Here is a 238-nt window from a genome sequence, read left to right as displayed (position 1 = left end):
CTCACCTAGAGCCAGACATCCTGGAATGTGAAGTCAAGTGGGACTTAGAAAGCATCACTATGAACAAAGTTAGTAGGGGTGATGGAATTCCAGTTGACCTATTTCAAATCCTGAAAGATGATGCTATGAAAGTCCTGCACTCAATATGCCAGCAAATTTGAAAAACTCTGCAATGGCCACAGGACTGGAAAAGGTCAGTTTTCATTCCAATCCCAAAGAAAGGCAATGCCAAAGAATG

Source organism: Bison bison, unplaced genomic scaffold (genome assembly GCF_000754665.1).
Source record: "Bison bison bison isolate TAMUID 2011002044 unplaced genomic scaffold, Bison_UMD1.0 scf7180017864218, whole genome shotgun sequence".
NCBI lineage: Eukaryota > Metazoa > Chordata > Mammalia > Artiodactyla > Bovidae > Bison > Bison bison.
Note: the sequence above shows the minus strand (reverse complement) of the source record.